A 20,875-nucleotide genomic window follows, 5' to 3' on the forward strand; every position below is an offset into this window, starting at 1 on the left:
AGCAAGACTCTGGAATCTGGTCACCCATTCCTGAGTTTTTGTAATCCCTCAGGTCTTGCTCTTTCCCTGTGACAGCTGTGTACCCTGTTTCCTCTTTTTGCAGAGATTTCCTTTGCTTCCTACCCACCGCAATGGTTGACTCTTAGTTATATAGCTGGGCTAATATTAGAGAATATTTTCTATGGAAGCCTTTCCTAGCTTCTTAAACTTGTTTTTCTTTGGGGGTCCCATGGTACAGTGGATAATTCCCATCATAGCTTTTTTCAAATGCTCATTTTCTTATCTAGTGACCAAACTGTAAGACTGGCAGATGACTCATTTATTATTGTATTCTAAACATCTAAAGATATCTGGCACATAGACTCAAAAGAAAAAGAATGAGTCTTGATTCTAACTGTAATCAATATTTATAATTTTATATTTTTCAGAGCATTTATTCAGCAAATATTAGTGACAGTATACTATGTGCTGGGTACTGTACAAAGTGCTGGGAATAGAAGTGACTATGACAGCTAAAACCCTGCGTACTATGGAGAATAGATTCTATGGTCTCCATCGACCTTCCCTTATATCCATTAGATTAAAAAAATATGAATCATACAGTGGATGAAAAGAAGAAAATAAGGACCAGTGGACTGGGTCTCTTGGCTCTTTACCTTATAAATGTACTAAACAATATAACTTCATTTAATACATTGACTTAATATTTATTTAATACCTGGTAAGCTGGCACCAACATTTTAAATTCATAGTGAACTACAAGTCCATATAACCTGATTTATGACATCTGTACAAAGCAGTTTTCTTTTTTTACCCTATCTTTATTCCTTTTATTTATTTCTCTTGTCTAATTGCCATGGCTAATATTTCCAAAAGTATGCTGAACAAGAGTGGTGATAGTGGACATCCTTGTCTTGTTCCTGATTTTAATGTGAAGGGTTTCAGTTTTTGACCATGTAGTATGATATTGGCTGTTGTTTTTGCATAAATGGCTTTTATCAGATTGAGGTAGAGACCATCTATTCCAATTTTTTGTAGGGTTTTTTTAATCATAAATGCTTGTTGCATTTTGTCAAATGCTTTTTCTACATCTATTGAGGTGATCATATGGTTTTTGTCCTTGGCTTTATTGATATAGTGTATTACATTGATTGATTTGCTTATGTTGAACCATCCCTGCATCCCTGGGATGAATCCCACTTGATCAGGGTGTATGATCTCCTTGATGATCTTCTGCATTCTATTTGCCAGTATCTTATTAAGGATTTTTGCATTTATGTTCATTAGTGAGATTGGCCTATAGTTCTCCTTTTCAGTTGGGTCTTTCTCTGCTTTGGGGATCAAGGTGATGCTTGCTTCCAGGAATGAATTTGGGAGTATTGCTTCCCTTTCAATTTCATTGAAGAGTTTAGACAGTAGTGGCAGTAGTTCCTCTCTAAATGTCTTGTAGAATTCAGCAGTGAAGCTATCGGGATCTGGGCTTTTCTCAGTTGGTAAGTTTTTAATTATGTTTTTAATTTCATTGATTGATATTGTGTTGTTTAGAATTTTTAGGTCTTCTTTGTTCAACTTTGGTAATTCATATGTATCTAGGAATCTGTCCATTTCTTCTGTGTTTTCCATCTTATTGGCATATAGGTTCTCAAAGTAGGTATTGATGATTCTCTGGATTTCTTCTTGGGTCCATTGTAATTTTATCCTGTTCATTCTAAATTGCATGGATTTGGGCCTTTTCTTTCCTTTTTCTGATAAGGTTGGCTAAGGGTTTGTCAATTTTGTTTCTTCTTTCGAAGAACCAACTCTTGGCTTCATTGATTTTTTTGTATTGTTCTCTTTGTCTCTATTGCATTGATTTCTGCTCTGATCTTTATAATTTCCTCCCTTGTATGAGGTATGGGTTTATTCTTGTTTTCTTTTTCTAGAAGCTTGAGGTTCAGCATCAGGTTGTTTAATTGGGCTTGGTCTGTTTTCTAATATGAGTATTCACTGCTATTAATTCCCCTCATAAGACTGCTTTCATAGTGTCCCATAGATTCTGATATGTTGTATTGTCATTTTCATTTAATTGAAGGAACTGTCTCATTTCTTCTTTAATTTCCTCTCTGACCCATTGGTTATTCAGAAGTGTGTTGTTCAATTTCCATGTGTTTATGTAATTTTTGTGTTTTCTTTTGCTATTGATCTCCAATTTCATCGCACTATGGTCTGATAATATACAGGGGATAACTTCAATTCCTTTGCACTTACTTAAACATGGTCTATGCATGAGTATGTGGTCTATTTTGGAGAATGACCCATGTGCAGCTAAGAATGTGTATTCTGATTTTGTAGGATGGAACACTCTATAAACATCTGTTAAGTTCATTTGTTCAAAAGTTTGATTGAGTTCTAGTATTTTGTTGCTTATTTTCTGTCTAGTTGATCTATCTATTTGTGACAGTGGGGTATTGAGGTCCCCCACTACTATTGTATTAGTGCTTATCTGATTTTTCGTGTCCATTAGTATTTGTTTTATGCAGTTGGGCAGACTAGTATTTGATGGATAGATATTTATGATTGTCATCTCTTCCTCTTGGATTGTTCCTTTACAAGGGTGTAATGTCCTTCTTTGTCTCTCTTAATCAATGTTGGTTTGAAATCCACTTGATCTGCAAAGATGATAGCTACTCCTGCTTTTTTTTGGTTCCTGTCACATGGAGTATTGTTTTCCACCTTTAACTTTCAGTCTGTGAGTTTCTTTTTGAATTAAGTGTGTTTCTTGTATGCAGCATATTGTTGGATCTTGCTTCTTGACCCATTCTTCCAGACTATTTCTTTTGTTTTGTGAATTGAGACCATTAACATTGGTGGTTATAACTTATATATATTGATTTATCATTGTCATGACCTTTTCTTTTTGTTGGATCCTCCCCCTTTGCTTTTAATTTCTTGTTGTGCCCAGGGGATTCATTATGCTGGGCTTCCTGCCATTGTCATCCTCATTGTCTTTTCCTAGGATTTTGTCTAAAAGTTTTTGGAGTGCTGGTTTGGTATTCATGAAGTTCCTAAGGTGCTCTTTGTCATGAAAATATCTTATTTCTCCATCAATTTTGAAAGATAGTTTTGCAGGGTACATCAACCTGGGTTGGAGGCTGTTTTCCTTTAGGGCTTGGGATATGTCATTCCAAGTTCTTCTTGCCTTGAGGGTTTGTTCTTCTGTTGGGTTTCTGGAATCTTAACCATTATATGCCTATGTGTAGATATTTTTTGATCATGGCTTCTTGGAGTCCTATATGCCTCACTTACCTGTATGTCAAGTTCTTTTCCCCTGCTTGGGAAGTTTTCTGCCATAACTTCTGTGAACAATTTTTTTATGTCATCTGAGCTCTCTCCTGTTTCTTCATTGAATCCAATGAGTGTTATGGTCTTTTTTGCATCATCTAGCAGCTGCTGGATTGATTTCTCATGGTCCCTTACAATTTTAAAGCAATTTTTCTTTTCCTGGTCACTAATTGCAATCTTATCTTCTATATCTGAAATTCTGTCCTCACATTGGCTTATTCTACTGCATAGACTTTCAATGGAGTTTTTAATCTGGAAATCTATTTGCATTGATTTTATGGATTCCATTTGTTTCCTATGTTGGCATTCCATCATGTTTCTCAATTCCTCTATTTTTTCTTTTTATCTGTGTCTGCTCTAGATTTATCAATCATATCTTGCACTATGGACACAATCTCTGCTGTTATCTGAGAAATTATTTCTGATTTCATTTTTTCCACATCTCTTTTGTTGCTAGTTCAGGGAGTCCAGGTGGTTGAGTATCTCTCAGAGTGTTTCATCTCATTTCCCTTTGGGGTTGCTGTAGGTGATCTGGAAGTCTGTTTCTGAGGCTTGTTTGCATGTCTTCTCATTTTGACAGGGTGGGAGGGTGGGGGCGTATGATGCTGCTGGTGCTCACGTGGTTTGCCTCCTCTTTGCTGGGAGTGGTGCTAGGTTGGCCTGGAAGCCTCCTCCTCTGTTCTGGGAGCTGTGGCACGTTGAATTGGGAGCCTCTTCCTCTGTGTTGGGAGCTGTAGCACAATGACCCCGAAGCCTCTTATGTGCTGGGAGTGTTGTTAGGTTGGCCTGGAAAGCTCCTACTCTGCCCTGGGAACTGTAGTATGTCAACTGGGAAGCCTCCTTTTTCCAAAGCAGTTTTCTACAAATCTGAAAAGTCTGTTAAAATGCATTCTCTCATATACTAATTTAGTAATGGTTTGTGTTTAATAATAAAGACTGTTGTGTAAGATGGGACCAGAAACTTGTAAGACTGGGTTCAAATACCACACACTAAAATTAAGCTATTCCTTCTGAATCATAGAATACATGTGTTCATTACCATTTCTCAATGCTTATGGTGATGGAATTATAACCAACCTTGCAAAGAGGAAGCAAAATGTCCTAAAGTTTAACTGTGGTTCTTTGCTGATGAGATAATGAATTGGAACTGATCCTAATGTCAGCCACTGTGCAAACTAGTTTCCTGGAGTATGTAGCTGATGGTAGATTTTTAAAGTGACAAAAGACTCAGAGCAACACCTTACTCACTGGAAAAGTTTCTTATTGACTGTTTTTTGCTTATTTTGGAAAAAAAGCCTCCAATATTAGCAATGTTTTTGCCCTTCATCTTGCATACTTGCTCTTTGATATTCAGTCTGCATGTTTAAAAGTGAGTTAAGCTCAGGCAGCAGGTAGGAAAAACTTGAGGGGTTCTTATGAATTTGGAGCAAGAATCATTTCCAGCATATTTGAGAAACATTAATGACATCTTGACTGGGAGGTAGAGAGCTGTGGGTGATATGAAAAGCACTTGAAGAATTTCACATGGAAAAGAGACCCAATACAAATCATGTCTTAAAAGAGTAGTTCTGGAAGCAGATGATAACTAGTCTGTAGAAGAAAAAGAGGTGAGATAGGAAGAAATTGTAAAAAAACAAGTGAGAGATGGTGGTGGTTTAGCCAAGGATGGTAATAGTGGGAGTAGTAGGGAGTGGTTTGATTTTAGATTGATTATGGGGTATAGTATAAATAAAGTATTCAAAGAAAGACTAAGATTTTTTACCTGAATGACTGGAAGGATGGAGTTGCAATTTTCTGAAGTAAGAGACATTATAAGAAGTGGGTAGATAAAGAAGAAATCAAACTTTTAAATTGGGCCTGTAAAGCTAAACCTTCCAATGGAGCTATTAAGTAGGCATCTAAGGATAGAAATCTAGAGTTCAGAGGAGAGGTTAGGACAAGAAATAAAATTTTGTTCAAGGTATATAGGTAGTATTTAAAGTCTTGAGACTAGATGAGGACATGTGGAGAGTGAGTGGATACAGAAGAGAGGAAATTCTAGGACTGGGTGCAGCACCCTCTAGTGTTTGGAGGCTTTTATAATGAGGAAGATCCAGAAAAGGGCACTGAGATGGAGTAGCCAGTGAGCGGAAAGGAAACCAAAAGAATGTGGCAGACCAGAAACCAAGTGAAGCTGTGTTTTAAGGACAGTTAATTTTGGTGCTGCTGATCAGATGAGAACTGAAACATGATCATTAGATTTGACAACATGAAAGTCACTGATGACCTTGACAAGAGCTGTACACACATGGGGATCAGAGAGAAAAAAAAGAATGAAAAATCTTAACTAATGAATCTGGGTGAAGGGACTATGGGAAATATTTGTATTTTCTTTGTACTTTTTCTGAGTTTGAAATTTCTGTAAAATAAGATATTTTAAAAAGCAGTGAATGGTAAGAAATGAAGACATAGTATAAAGATGACATTCTGAAAAGAGGAGGATAAAGATAGAGTAATAGAGCCATGTGTGACTAGGTAAGATTTCTTTTTTAAATGGTGGGAGATATCACAGTATGTTGTATACTAATGGAAATGAGGAAATTTTTTTGTGTGATGCTAAAGAGAAAGGAATTTTTAGGCATGTTCTTTATCTTTCAAATAGAAAACAACTTTTTTGTACTGGGGATTGAACTCTGGACCTTGCGCTTGTGAGGCAGGCAGCAGAACCACTGAGCTAAATCTCTGGCCCAGGAAACCACTTCTAATCCCCTTCTCTTCCAACAGAAGAGTCATTTTGGAGCATTCTTAAGGGAGCCTGAGCCCCCATGCTCTTTGGAAATTCCTAGGAATGGAAACACATTCTTAGATTGCATACCTTCCAATGACATTGCAACAAATTCAAAGAGCTTTTTAAAAATTTACTTATGAAAACTTTGCATACTTTGTCATATCCACATTCCTCATAACATGGAAAGTTGTGAAAATCTCCTTTTCTTCTGCACTTCTAGTCTGTAATGTTCATTTCAGTTCACAGTGTTGTATGCAGCTTCCATATGTTAGACTATATATACACACACAAATAGCCCAACATTCTTTAAAATCACTTATACATAACTTTCCTGAGTTGTTTTTCTTCCAGTCAACATAGCACGGATGTCTTCCAAATCACAGTTTACTATATTTTAACAACTGTATAGTTGTTCAATAAGTGAATGCAACATAATTTATTAATATATTGCCTTATTTTAAATAGTATTTTAAAATTTTCCCACATTTTCTCATATATATACTAACACTTCCATTTTAATATTTTATTTATTTATTTAGATTTTTATCAGTACGTGTCTGCAGTACATAATGATTACATTCACTGTAGGGAATTGGTACGTGTACAAAACACATTTCAATTCTTTTTTCCCCTCCACCCCCTTTTATTTTTCCAAGATCAGATTCATTATCATATAAAACTGTATAAATTTAATTATCATGTATATGGATTAAAAACCAGGCTAATGGACTGAAGAACATATAAAAGGTGTAAGGACAATTGTACTAAGTCAAGGTACATTGTTAGATGTGTTGTCTGTGCTGAATTTTAATACTTTTCTCTTTCTTTTTTCCTGCTGTCTTTTACATATATGTGTGTGTGTGTGTGTGTGTGTGTCTGGGGGGGTGTGGGTGTATGTGTATGTGAATTTTTTCATACAAGAGAAACCATGTAGTATTTGAGCTTGTGTGTCTTAGTTACTTCACTTTATAGTCTCAAGGTACATCCATTTTCCTACAAATAACTCAAGTTTATTCTTTATGGCAAAGTAGTCTCCACTGTGTATAAATGCCACATTTTCTTTATCTATTCTTCTGTTGATGGACATATAGACTGTTTCCAAGATTAGGCATTATGAATTGCACTGCTAGGAATATGGACATGCAGATATCACTGTGGCATGATGTCCTTAACTCTTTTGAGAAGATACCTCGAAATGGAATAGCTGGGTCAAATAAATTTCTCTTTTTAGTTTTTTGAGGAATCTCCATACTGATTTCCATAATGGTTGTATCAGTTTACTGTCCTACCAGCAATGAAGAAATGTTCTTTTCTCCCCAAAGCCTTGCCAGCATTTGTTATCGGTTTCTTCCTTGATGGTAGCCATACTTTTTGGCATGAGATGGGATCTCAGTGTTGCTTTAATTTGCATTTCTTGAATGTCCAGTGATTTTTTTTTCACATATTTATTGGTCATTTGTATTTCTTTTTTTTTTCATGCCTCAAACTTTTTATTTGCAACTACATGATCTCACACAACTTTTCCAAACAACAACATAAAATAGATTTTCTTGTATTATAAATAACTTACATACTCTCCATAAAGTAAATGTTTAAAGGTGCTGGAACAGATCATCCACTCCTACAGTGTATTTGTATCCAACACAGTTGATGCACAATATATAAATGCTCAAGTCCAATATTAAAAGCTCAGGCACTTGACTAATAAAGTTTCTCAAACTATATCAATATATCTAAAGTGCAATATGTTTTCTTTAAGAAAGATTATTCTCAATAACTTCTCTATAAAAATAAGTTTAATGGTTTGATTCATCTAACTTCACTACTATGAATATGAACTTTTAATGTGTCGTAAGGTATAATCTACCTTTTTTTTCAACAGCATATCAAGAGAATCAAAAGGAGCTAGTGAGGTGCTAACATGTGAGGATTAATCCAGTGATTCCGGTCACAGTGCATTCCAGGAGGAGGTACCCATGTCACTGGAATTGAGCGATATGGTTTATTCTTCCTTCCCTGATTTGGATAACCAAATGGAACAGGAGGAGGGCAGTGACTCTGATGACCATTTCCTCGGTACATTCCTGGCTTTTTCCTGGGCAAAGGTTGCCACATTGGAAGAGGTGGGAATATCAGTTCTGAAATCTGGTACACAGGGTTTGGGGTTGCAGTCAGTGAACTGGGCTTCATTTCTACTTCCTTACTTATTTCTTCATCTGAAGAAGAAGACCCTGAATGATAATCAGAGGTGACCTTATCAAGGGCTCTGGTAACTTTCTTGGAGATACCATCTTTGCTCTCATCTTCATTTTGAAAGCTAGCAACAATGAATGCATTGTTTTTCTCTCCATACGGACAACACACCTCACATGGGTCCACCCAGAGAGTGAACTCTTTGGGCAGGCCAAGGTCACTGTGTAAGATGCAGCTATTCTCACAGGCTTTTAAGACATCAGGATCAACTCTGAAACTAATTGACACGAATGCATCTGTAGGCCTGTCCTTTTGATGGTTTTTCTGGATACCAGTGGTTCTTGTATTTTTCCTGAAGTATTTGAGTTAATTTCTCAGCAAATCTCTCAACTGCCTCTTTTTTCAATTTATCATGTTTTTGAACAAGCCTTGTGAAAAAGAAGACAACAGCAGCAATTTCGTTCTTCATTTTTCCCGCCGCGGCGCTGCAGCTCGGGGCTGCAGATTCCGCGGCCCTGATTGCGTCCAGGCAGCAAACTGAGGGCGCCGGTTTGGCGGGTCCCCGCTGGGCTACAGGGAACGCAGGGAGCGCTATTCGGCGCGTGCGTCGTCGGGCGGCAGAGCGCGCTCGGAGAAGCCTGTCTGGCGGGCGGGCGCCAGCAAGCGCGATCCCGAGGCAGCCCTCGGGGAGGGGGCCTCGAGGCCCCGGGCCATTTGTATTTCTTCATCTAAGAAGTGTCTATTCGTTTCAGATGCCCATTTTTAATTGGGTTTTTAAATTTGGAGCTGGTTCTTTATATACTCTAGATATTAGTCCTTTGTCTGAGGAATAGCTGGCAAAAAAGTTTCCCATTCTGTAGGTTGTCTCTTAACTCTGCTGCTGGTTTCCTTGGCTGTTCAAAAGCTTTTTAATTTGATGTGATCCCATTTGTTGATTCTTGGTATAATTTCATGTGCAACTGGGGTTTTGTTCAGAAAGTCTATGCCTATACATATTTCTTCAAGAGTTTTGCCTATTTTGTCTTCCAGAAGACTAAATGTTTCTATTCTAATGTTTAGATTTTTGATCCATTTTGATTTTAGTTTATTGTGTAGTGGAAGATTTGGGTCTAGATTCAACCTTAGGTATATAGATTGCCAGTTTTGCCAGCACCATTTGTTGAAGAGGCTATTATTCCTCCAGCAAAGGGATTTGGCTCCTTTGTCAAAGACAACATAGCTGAGTGTGCCTGGAGTTGTTCTTTTGTTTTCCATTCTGTTCCATTGATCTATGAGGTTTTTTTTTCCAATACCATACTTTTTTTTTTTTCAATCATTGTAGCCTTGTAATATAACTTGAAGTCCAGGACTGTGATGCTCCCTGCCTTGCCTTTGTTGCCCAGAATTGCTTTTGCTATTCTAGATCTCTTGTGGTTCCATATGAATTTCAGGATTGCTAAATCCTAATGTTAAAACTACAGTGTGTAGTTTTATGTTCTGTTATACATTACAGTGTTACATGTAAGAGTTATGCAAATAAAAGCAAAGTAATCAAGTTGAAGTTTCCTTTGACCATTTCATTGGTCTGAATTCATTTAATGATCTAGTAGCCGGAATAGAGTGTGGTCTTTAAACAAGGAACGTATGTGAAACAGTTTTGGAAGTATGGCTATTTTGACTATATTGGCTCTGCCTATCCAGGAACAGGGGATATCTTTCCATTTTCTGATAGTCTCTTCAATCTCCTTTTTCAGAGTGTTATAGTTTTCATTGTACAGGTCTTTCATTTTCTTTGTTAGGTTAATTCCTAAAGATCTCATTTTTCTTATTGCTATTGTAAAAGAAATTAGGTCCCTAATTTCTCTCTTGCTGAATTTATTATTCATGTACAGGAATACTGTTGTTTTTTAGTATTGATTTTGCATCCTACTATACTACTGAATTTGGATATTTAGTTCTAGGAATCTTTTGGTGGAGTTTTTGGGGTGTTCTATGTAGAGGATCATGTCATATAATGATAATTTAACTTCTTCCTTTCAAATACATATCCCTTTTATTTATTTCTCTTGCCTAATTGCTCTGGCTAATGTTTTGTGTACTGTATTTTTGGGGGGTTTTTTTGGTACCAGGGATTGAACTTGGGACCTTGCACTTGCAAGGTAGGCAGTGGAACCACTGCACTAAATTCCTGGCCCTTGTGTACTGTATTGAACAGGAGTGGTTATAGAGGATATCCTTGTCTTGTTCCTGATTTTAGCAGGAAAGCTTTCAGATTCTCTCCTTTCAGTGTGCTGTTGGCTGTTGGTTTGTAACAGATGGCTTTTATCAGGTTGAGGTAAAGATCTTCTATTCATATTTTCTTCAGGGTTTTTATCATGAATAGATGTTGAGTTTTGTCAAATGCTTTTTCTGTGTCTAGTGAGATGATCATGTGATTTTTGTCCTTGTTTCTGTTCGTGTAGTGTATTACATTTATTGATTTGCATATTTTGAACCATCCTTGCATCTCTGAAATGTATCCTACTTGGTCATGGTGTATGATCTTTTGATGATTTGCGGCATTCTGTTTGCCAGTATCTTTTCTGTGGGGGGGTTACTGGGGATTGAACTTGGAATCTTCCCCTTGCAAGGCAGACAGCAGAACCACTGAGTTAAATCCCTGGCCCATGTTTGCCAGTATCTTATTGAGGATTTTTGCATCTATGTTCATTAAAGAGATTGGTCTGTATTTCTCTTTCTTTATTGAGTCCTTTTCTGGTTTTTGAATCAGGGTAATTCTTGTTTCCAAGAATGACTTTGGGAATCCTGATTACCTTTCAATCTCTTTAAAAAGTTTGAGGAGTAGTGGCATTAAATCTACTCTAAAGTTCTTAGAGAATTTGACACTGACTCCATCAGGACCTGAGCTTTTCTCAACCCCTTATCAGTCCAATTATTTAAATACAGGATGATCAAAAACTACATATTTTTTCATTAATTTTTATAAGATAATATAACAGTTAATATAAAATAACAATTTTATCAAACTTATTCAGTATAAGAACTGACCGGTTGGAAGGTCACCTGCCTGAGTAATGCGTGTGCTAGTCAGTATTGAAACAAACATGCTGCCTGAGTAAGGCTTGGGGTAAATTGTTAAGTGGTTAGTAGGTAGTATTTTTTCACTCCTTTAATTTCATTGACTAATATTAGCTTACTTAGGATTTTTATATCATTTTGGTTCAGCTTTTGTAGTTCATATATATCTAGGAATTTATCCATTTCTTCTAAGATTTCCATTTTATTAGAGCACAGGTTCGCAAAGTAGTTACTGGTAATCTTCTGGATCTTGGCAGAATCTGTCGTGATTTCAGCATTTCTAATTGCATGGATTTGAGTCTATTCTTCGTTTTGGTATGATGGATTACGAGTTTGTCTATTTTGCTTAATCTTTCAAAGAACCAACTCTGACTCACTGATTCTTGTATTTTTTTTTTGCCTCAATTTCATTAATTTCTTCCATGATCTTTATAATTTCCTTCCTCATATTAGCTTTGGGCTTAGATTGTTCTTGTTTTTCTAGGACTTTGAGGTTTATTATTAGGTTTTTGAGCTTGTTCTATCTTTCTGATGTGGGAATTCACTGCTATGAACGTCCTTGTTAGAACTGCTTTCATTGCATCCCATTGGTACTGGTATACCATACTGGCATCATTATTTGATTATAGAAACTATCCAGTTTCTTCTTTAATTTCATCTGTGATCCATTATTCAAGATGGTATTATTTAATTTTCATGTGTTTGCATAGTTTCAGTGGTGTTTTTTGCCATTGATTTCTAGTATCAGTGCACTATGGTCTAATAATATACATGGGGTAAATTCAGTTCTTTTGCATTTATTTAAGCATATTTTATTGGCTAGTAGGTGGTCTGTTTTGGAGACCCTGTTCTGATGAGAAGAATGTGTATTCTGTTGTTGCTGGATAGAACACTCTGTAGGTATCTATTAAGTCCATTTGCTTGAAGGTTTGGTTCAACTTGATATTTCTTTGCTGATTTTTTTGTGTAGTCAATCTGTCCATTTGTGACAGTAGGGTATTGAGGTCCCCTATTACAATTATATTGGTATTTATTTGATTTTTCATGTCCATTGTGTTTGCTTTGATCAGCTGTTTGGTGGTCCACACAAGTAGTTGGCCTCAGCCAACCTACTGGCAGGAAGTAACAGGCCTAAGGGAAGAGCTGGCTGTGTGTCACCTTGGAACATGCTTTTTGACATAATTAAACATGTAACAGGATAAACAAGTTTCTCTTTCCTCAGAATTGGATGGTGTTGTTATAAATTAAACATTGTTTTTTTTACCAGGCTTCACATCTGAAAGTATGATAATAAAGACACTTTCATCCCCAGAACTGGTCCTGCTACCTTCTGCTGATGTGTAAAGCTATTTGCTATTCTTTCCTGCTCCTCCTCTGGGTATACCACACTCTCATTGTGCATTTCCTCTTGAGATAGTTGATGTCTAGGAACACTGAGGCTAGGAAACTCCAATTAGAATTCAATTGCATTCTTTTCTGAGAATACATGCTCAGCAACTTGGGGCTTCTGTATTTGGGAATATTTAAAATTACTATGTTTGTAGCTCACTAATATAACTTGGCTTCTCTATTTCTTTTTCTTAGGGGACTTGGACAAAAAAGTAGCACCAATGTTAAGAAGCAGTAGTTGTCCCTTTATGTGAGATAGAGTCCTGGGGTGGCTGCTTCAAAAACATTAATTGAATAACTTCTATGTGCTAGGTTAGATGCTATGTATAAACAGATGTCTAATATAGGGTCAAAGATTGTGAGAGAATTAGAAATTGATGTATATGAGTGAGAGTTAAGATGAGATGAAGCCTTTAGAGTAAGAGGCTGAAAAGACTGGTAGAGGCAGATTATGAAGGGAGGTGAGGGCCACACTGGAGGTTCAGCAGGATCCCATCAGGTGAGGGTTCAGCAGGATCCCATCAGGCGAGGGCATCCCCACCCTATTGGTATCACCAGAAACCTGTAAGTAACGAAGTTCTCAGGCTCTCCCTGGACCTAAGGCATGAGTACCTCTGAGGATAGACTTAGTAATATTTTAACTAATTTTACAGATATTTCAGATATTACATTGAAGTCTGGGAATCACTGCTCTGATGATAGCGATCCCTTAAAGGGTCTTCTTATGTTAAAAAAACAAACAAACAAACAACCAAACAAACCTATTTTTTACTGAGATACAATTCACAATAATACAATTTACCTCTTTAAAGTACATACTTCATTCATTTTTTTAGCATTCTCACAGAATTATGCAACTATTACCACAACCTGATTTTAGACATTTTAATCATCACCAAAAGAAAGCTCATACCCACTGGCAGTTGATTTACATTCCCATCTCACTTAACCCCCAGGTTTGCAAGCCACTAATATTTCTATTTTTACTGATTTCCTGTTCTGGGCATTTTATATAAATGGGATAGTATAACATGCTGCCTTTTGTGACTAACTTCTTTTTCATAGCGTAAAGTTTTTGAGGTTCGCTGATGATGTATCAGAACTTCCTTCCTTTCTATAATATTCAAATAATATTCCATTGTGTGTACATACTATATTTTTTATTCATTTGTCCATTGATGTACATCTTCTTTTTGGCTATGATAAATGATGCAGCTGTGAACATCCACATGCCAGTTTTTCTGCGGACAGATGTTTTCATTTCTTGAGTATACATCTTAGAAGGATTTTAAGGACAGAGTGAGCTAGTCAACTGAGTGACTGAATATATTGCATCTTATGGATTTGTTTTCTTCTCATTTTTCTGCTTCCATATTATTCACATGCACTGTGAACTCTGCTGGAAACTGCTCTCTTATTATATGGTGTGTGTGTATGGAGAGAGGGGCTGTGCAGTTGGAAATATCCTCCTCCCCTCAGATTCTGAGAGCCTCTCCTCTCCCTGCCCCACCTTTGAGGTTCTCTTTAATAGAAGTGAGGATGTGAATTAAGAAACCAGTGCAGCAGTTTAGTCCACAGGTGATGTGAATTTGAACTACAGTAGGTTTAAAGGAATAGATGTGATGATTTTGAACCATTATTCTTTGTGACTCACGGCCTCTTCCATCCCTCTCCTACAAAACTAGAAAGGAATCTAATACAGTGCATAGCCTTCGCTGGCCCTTTGTGTCAACTAGTATCTCCCAGCATTGCTTTCTCTCCTGTAGAGAGAAAAGTCACAAAACACCACCCCCTGAAGAACCATCCTTGTCTGGAGCCATGTGCCTGCAAAACACAGAGTCACCTTGGGTACTAGTCATGCCTCTTCTTTTTAATGTCATAGTTTGTATTTCTTGACATTTGAAATATTTATGAGCCAATTTTTTGATAATTTAATGCAAAATTCTCTTGTTATGGCCTGATGTGCTAAAAGTGGGAGAAACGATAACATCAGTATCTGTGATAGTTTCCTGTGGCTGGTCTAATAAATTGCTAGGAATTTGGTAGCTTCATATAATTCAGATTTATTCTCTCACAATTCTGGAGTGCATTAAGTCCAGAAATGAATCTCAACAGAACTAACATTAAGGTCTTGGCAGGAAGTTTAGAAGCTTTACAGAAAATCCATTTCCTGGCCTTTTTTTTAAGCTTCTAGCACCATAGTCCTTATATTCCTTGACTCAGGAACTCTTTCTCTATCTTTAAAACCAATGGCTCATATCTTTTCTCTCTCAATCTGCTTCACTCTGTTTCTGTGGCTGCCTTCTCTTCTGTCTGAAAATTCTCTTTCTGCCTTCTTGTGACAAGGACACTTGTGATTGCATTTAAGACTCACTCAGATAATCCAGGATAATCTCTTGTGTTAAGATCTTTAATTTAATCACATCTGCAAGTACTTACTTGTCCATGTTAAGAGATTGTTCAGTGGTTTCAGGGATTAGGACCTAGATATCTCTGTAGGCCAGCATTTAGCCAGCCCCATTATTAATCAGTATGGAGGTGTCTTGGTCCTTTTCACCACTTCTTGGGTTATTCTTGTCTATTAATGAACTGACATATAAGAAAGAAAAACTCACAATGTTTCATGTAATCCTTTCCTTCACAAATTTATATACAAAGATAGAATATTGGACCAAGAAGCTGTTTCTCTTGGCTGAGGCAGTGGCCGTGGCTGTCAAAGTCCTCCTTTCCTTCTGTCCTTGTATTCTGGCCATTCTGCTGAAGTGGCCTATGTGGTCAGCAGAATGCTTCTTCACATAGTCAAAGTGGTTTTCTACCTTGAGAAAGCTCTCTTACCAGCTTGATTCAACTGTTTAGAGTCCAGTGTCACAAGAGCTGTCAATAAGTGAACCCTGAACTCAGCTTTCCCTTCTAGGCCCAAAGAAACTGGTTCTAAACCCCTTTTTCAGTCAACTCACATGATGAATTAATTATCTACTGGAACTTTTTCACGTATGCCTATTTTATTATATATTTTCCACATTGGATCCCAAAAGTGTACCATGAACTTTGGTTTGAATTAAATTGAAAGGCACTCAGCACCTATGGAATTTGTGAGTATAAATGAGAGAGTTTAAACTACACGATCTCTAGGCAACTTCCACCAAAAAGAAAGTCAAACTCCATATCTGTTTTCTCTAGTTCAGCATGCTATACAGCACACTGAAATAAGCAGATCAAAAGGTGGAAAGACAGGTTAGATGAACTGCCTCTGCTTTGGGAGTTTATAATTAGTGAGCATCCAAACCTGTTATAAGACGTATGCTACGAGAGAGGTACAGGATGATACGGGGGTGATCATTTGGGCTGGAATGAGAGCAGTCCAGGAAGACTTCTTAGATGTGCTTGAAGGGCTGGAACTTGCCCACAAATTGCATGAGAGTGTTTAGGGGGAGCACAGAGGTTAGGACATAGAGAATGCCAAGCCTAGGTGAGTGGGGGAAAGCAGATGTGGCTGAGGATTTCTGTGCTTGATAGATTTAGTTCTGAAGTGGTGAGCATGTGGAAAGATCTAGAGAGTAGATATGAAGTTAAGCCTGGAGTTTAGAGACAGGGTAGGATCGAGGACTAGAGAATTGGACATTAGCCTTACAGGGTCACAACTGAAGTTGTAGTTGTTTATAAATTTATGAAGGATAAAAGTAAAATTGGAGGGCCTTGGTATGTGTCTAGTTTGAGGACACAAGAACCAGCAAGAAGGCATCAGAGTAGTCAAACCAGACTGACAACTGAGCAGCTGTAGAAACTTGTGGTGGAGGAGTAGCAGGAGACTGCAGTGCAGATGGCCAGCAAGGAGAGCGTTCCAGACATCCTTGGCCCTAACACAGCCAATTGCCATGAGCCAATTTGTCTCTTTGTATTTATCATTTGTGGTGCAAGTATGATTTGGCAGGTTTTACAGACAGCTATTTAGACAGAAGGGCAGGGCAAATTAATGTATGCAGCTGGGACCAGCTGTTCAAACCCCTCAAAGCCATTGTACTCTTTGTATTGTGACCTATCAGCGCATTTAATGCTAGAATTTAAAATAAGAACAAATTTATTATAGAAAGCAAGACTAAATTCTACTGGTTTGACAGAAAATCACATAGTGAGCTAGGTTCATGAAGTAATCAAACAGTTTGGTTAAATGACTTGACTGTTGCTGAGATCACTTGTAAATATTCATTTGTTATTTATTCAATGGCTTTATCATCTGATAGTAATTATAAATTGGAAAAAATGGAAAAACTAAAAGTGTAAGAAAAGTTATCAAAGGAAAATAGCATCTACACAGTGAGAAAATTTGGCTGTAAATATTGCAAGCTGAGCAAGCCCAGTTTGGATATTTACTATTTGTTAGATTCTCTTTGTTGAATAGCAGTGGCCCCTGAAGATTAGAAGTCAGTGGGAATTATCTGTCTCTTCCTAGACAGGCCTGCTACTTCAGGTTGCAGGTTGCAATTAAAGCAAGTTTCAGGTAGAATTCTACTCCAAGTTTAGCTGGTTATTAACAAGCACACACACACACACACACACACACACACACACACACACACACAAATGAACTGAAAGATTGGTCAAGTTTCCAATTCCATGTGTTCCTAGGCATTTTTACAAGTACTGCATAAAATGATCACTCTGCAGTAAATACAACCATATTTTCAGGTTAGGATCAATTAAAGGTTTTCTTCATTGTGGGATAAGGGTAGGAGGCACTGGTTTTGAATGGAGTTCTAAAATTAGGGCACTCTGCCAAAATATTTGGCTGGTGGGCTCTCCTGACTCATATGCCCCATGCATGCAAGGGGAAAGGTACTCAAACACATTTCTAACTCCTACATGTGTTGAACACTCCTTACTTCACTATAATAAATTACTTTTTATTATTCTTCTAGAGCAAATTCAGATAGCAATAATTGATGCACACGTTTTTGGAAATGTGAACTACCAATTATGGTACAGTCATGCTTTGCTTAATGATGGGGATATATGTTCAGAGAAATGTCAGTAGGCAGTTTTATCATTGTTCAAACTCCACAGAGTATACTTACACAAGCTTGATGATCAGTCACTTGATGTGGCCTCTTGATGTAATCAAGCAGTGCAGCAAATGCAAGATTTGTGAGGCTCCTGCTGCCAAAACATGGCATGCTCTTTCACAGTAGTTTTTTTTATGAGTACATTCTAATTTAATGATACGAAGTATAAGATAGTAAATTCACATACCAGTAGCATATCATTGTTTATGATTATCAATTTTAAATAATATACATAGCCCAGGCTGGCCTCAAACTCATGATGATCCTTCTGCCTCAGCCTCCTGAGTGCTGGGATTACAGGTGTGCACCACCACACCTGGCTTAAATAATGTACATAATTGTATGCACTGTACTTTTAGATGACTGTCAGCATGGTAAGCACTCACAAACATGTGAATAGTGTGTTGTGCTATGACATTATGGCAGCTAGGATGGTTGCAGTTCTTACATTCCATTCTAATCTTATGGGACCACTATTGTACCTGCTGTCTAATGAAATGTCATTGTACAGAGCATGACTATATTTCAAGGGTTAACTCAACATCTCTGGAGAGTAAATTAAATTAAATTTCACATACACATATTAGTTATGTTTTCTAAATGGAAATACAGTAAGGTAAATTACAGACAATTGTTTTACCTTTTTGTATGATAGGACAAAAGCCACTATGTAAGGCTGAATAGTAGCTCCCAAAGATGTCCATGTTCTCATACATGAACACATGTGTATCACCTTACATGGCAAATGAAATCCTGAGATAGAAAGAGTATCCTGGATTATCAGTTGCAAGTAAGAAGGAGGCAGGGGAGAATAGACCAAGAAGAGATGAGGTGGTTAGGGAAACAGATTGGAGTACTGGAGGAACATGGAGAAAAGTATAGAGGCAGTAACCAGAAGTGTAAAAAAATGGGACACAGATGATCTCCTCAGTCTTTAGGGGAAACTGGCCCTGCTAACACCTTGGCTTTAGCTGCATTGAAATTGTTTTCAAATTTCCAATTTCCAGAAGTATTGGAGAATAAATTGGTGGTGCTTTAAACCAATAAATTTGTGGTAATTCATTACAGAAGCCATAGAAAATGAGTGCAGCTATCAATATTAAGGTCAGCAATATCTTGGTCCCACTCATGGAAATTTCCACAAGAGCTGTTCTAAAATCTTTGCAGTATGAGACTGACAGTTCTTGAGTTATTACCAAAAGTCCTTTACTGAGGCACAGGGAAAAAAGTACAAATGGTGAAGTTTTAAACTGTTCTTAGGAATAGACTCAAAGTCAGCCCTTGAATCTGTAAAATGTCAATGATTTTCTTCTCCCTCACCAGACACAATGGAACTAGATCACCATTTGAATAAAAATGAAATATAATGAAGCCATGTTTTGGTTCCATGAAGCCCCCTGGGACTGTATGCTGGCCAGGTAACAGACACGCCAGGGCTATCCTCCAGCAATGCTGGCCTAATAATGCTTAACTTACTCATTGATTCTACTCCAACCAAATGGGCTGCTTTATTGAACAAAGATTAGGCTGTCTTAGTCCCTATTAGAGAATGTTAACATATCAAAATGTGACATTAAATTAGAGGAATTTGATTCCAAAAAGGAAAAGGTTTTAAAGAAACTAGAAGCTATTGATTATCAGGTTAAAGAAAAGGAAACTGCCTGGCTTTGCTATGCCAGGATAACACTGGGGAATAAAAATCAGTAGAGCCTTTGGAGCTTACATTTTGGAGAGAATTACTGTTGAGAATATTGTTGTAAAAGCACTTATAATTCAAGATGACATGGAAAAATTTTTTAAAGCTTCAGTTTTCTCATTTATATATTTGTTCTCAGGGTTATTACAGAAATTAAACAGGAATATTAGTTCAGTCCTTTGTACATAAGGACACAATAAATGGCAGTAGCTAACTGAAAGAGAAGATTGTTATGATCAGGACTTTAGGGAGTTCGGTGCCCAAGTGGCAGACCAGTTGGGTTTTTCTAAGAGACCCTGGATAAATGTCTTCTATTGGCATGTACAGTTTTAGATACTTTAATAAGGCCATCGAAAATATCTGTTTTCTTTTTTGAGTGAATTAGCTGTGTTCACAAAGCAGAGAACAAACCTTTTTAATATAAAATGGTTCCTGGATTCCGGGCCAAACCCTAGATGACTATTCTGGTAGCTCACTGTTCTCTTAACACTAATTCAACATCTTAATACAATACTGACTTCTTTATCCAGCCAGCAGAATGCTTTCATACCCTACTTTAAAAATTTATAACTCCTCAGGTTTCTGATTAACAGTACTGTAATCATCATCAGAAAGGAGGAAAAGTAAATGAAGAGTGAAGCAGAGGAACAAATAAATTTTAGAAAATTACTCTGGGATGTCTGGAAGACCACAGTAAAGTAGTGGGGATAGATTTAGACTTTTAGTGTGGTTGCACATTTGCACCCAGCAAAGAAAATTGCTTACAAAGGTAACATTCTTTCTTTCACCAGGGCATCTGGAGCCAGGGCTCTTGGTGTGAAATGTATTGGTTGACTAATAGCTGAAGGTTAGCCAGAAACTCTTTTTGTTTTCTATGTGTAACCAGGTCTCTGGTTTCTTAGATAGGAATGCAAATCTTGACCCAAGCTTCTGTTTGAACTAGAAATCCTGGCCTTTGTACACCTTTCATAATTATTGACTTTAATCTTTTTTTAAAAAGCAAGGAATGAGAAATGATAAGAAAACAGCTCAACAGTAAATGAAAAAGATATAAAGATAAACATAAAACGGTGAAGTGTCTTTACTAAAGTGAGCCTGGATTTATGCTAAAATTTCATTAAGATTTATTTTTTCTCATCTTTTCCATTTCAGAACTAATTCTGAGGCAATGAATGAGTGCTGAAGTCCCAAAACAACTTCTTTCCTTTTTCCCCTAATAATGAACCTCTTAGTACCTTGTGTAAATATGAAGTACATGCCCCTTCTTGGAAATAGGTATTTCTGTGTTATAATTATCCCCATTATTATCTTTGGGTTGACAGCAAACTTAGGAGACAAGAACTCAAACTGAAAGGGAAAGTAGCAGCTAAAGACTCCCTTTCCTGCCTTGTT

General features: G+C 37.2%; 1 protein-coding gene and 1 pseudogene across 19 annotated transcripts in view; one reads left to right on the plus strand and one right to left on the minus strand.

The window, feature by feature from the left end:
• Col28a1 (collagen type XXVIII alpha 1 chain) overlaps positions 1–20,875 on the plus strand; it is a 241,244-nt gene that overhangs the window by 154,927 nt on the left and 65,442 nt on the right. The window lies entirely within an intron of this gene.
• Positions 7,980–8,802, minus strand: LOC101704991 (protein BTG3 pseudogene; annotated as a pseudogene).

The sequence above is a fragment of the Heterocephalus glaber genome, unplaced genomic scaffold, assembly GCF_053883595.1.
Source record: "Heterocephalus glaber isolate CG9 unplaced genomic scaffold, H.glaber_assembly_v1.0 deba00000546, whole genome shotgun sequence".
Taxonomy (NCBI): domain Eukaryota; kingdom Metazoa; phylum Chordata; class Mammalia; order Rodentia; family Bathyergidae; genus Heterocephalus; species Heterocephalus glaber.